The sequence below is a fragment of the Aplysia californica genome, unplaced genomic scaffold (genome assembly GCF_000002075.1).
Source record: "Aplysia californica isolate F4 #8 unplaced genomic scaffold, AplCal3.0 scaffold00033, whole genome shotgun sequence".
Classification (NCBI taxonomy): domain Eukaryota; kingdom Metazoa; phylum Mollusca; class Gastropoda; order Aplysiida; family Aplysiidae; genus Aplysia; species Aplysia californica.
The window spans coordinates 1393332-1393959 of record NW_004797303.1 but is presented as its reverse complement, the minus strand read 5'-3'; the positions used below and the strand labels follow the sequence as shown (position 1 = coordinate 1393959).

At 45.5% G+C, this 628-nt stretch overlaps 1 long non-coding RNA gene across 2 annotated transcripts in view; it reads right to left on the bottom strand.

Annotated features, from left to right (window-relative positions):
* Positions 1–628, bottom strand: part of LOC101863410 — a 77857-nt gene that overhangs the window by 720 nt on the left and 76509 nt on the right. The gene's annotated exons all lie outside the window — the stretch shown is intronic.

The window sequence follows — 628 nt, the reverse complement described above, 5'->3', positions numbered from 1 at the left end:
GGGGGGGGGGGGGGGGGGGGGGGGGGGAGGAGGATGCTGGGGAGAAAGGGTTGGGTGGAGGAGAGCTGTTGGGGAGTTGAAGAGGAATGGGAGGAGGTGGGAGGGGACGGAGGTGGTGGCGGGTGAGAGCATGTAGAAAAGGTGCAGTGGGATAGAGGAGATGGTGATTAGGGGATGTATTGGAGAGGTATGAGAGAGAGAGAAAAAGAGAGAGGGAGAGGAGAGAGACTGAGAGAGGGTGGGTGAGAGAGAGTGAGAGAGATATATAGATAGTTAGATATACAAATAGACAGATACAAAACAGATAGATAGATAGAAAACAAATAGACAGAAAACCACGAAAGCTTTGGAAGCTTCTGTCAAGTCAATGGAGTTCCTTAAACATACCGCTACCTCAGAATTTCAAATTTGTTTCGGACAATCTTGGCCGTTTCGAGTACCTATGACCATAAGTTGTTATCAAGCTATTTATTTTGTTTCACCTGAGGAGTTTAAAAAAAGACAGGTTTCAGAAGGCCAGGTAGATAATTGACTGGTTGGTGGGATAGACACATTGCCTTCATGGCTAGGGGATATTTTTGTTCGGATTATTCGGGTTTCTTTTCTTTTCTTTTTTTTTTTTTTGGGG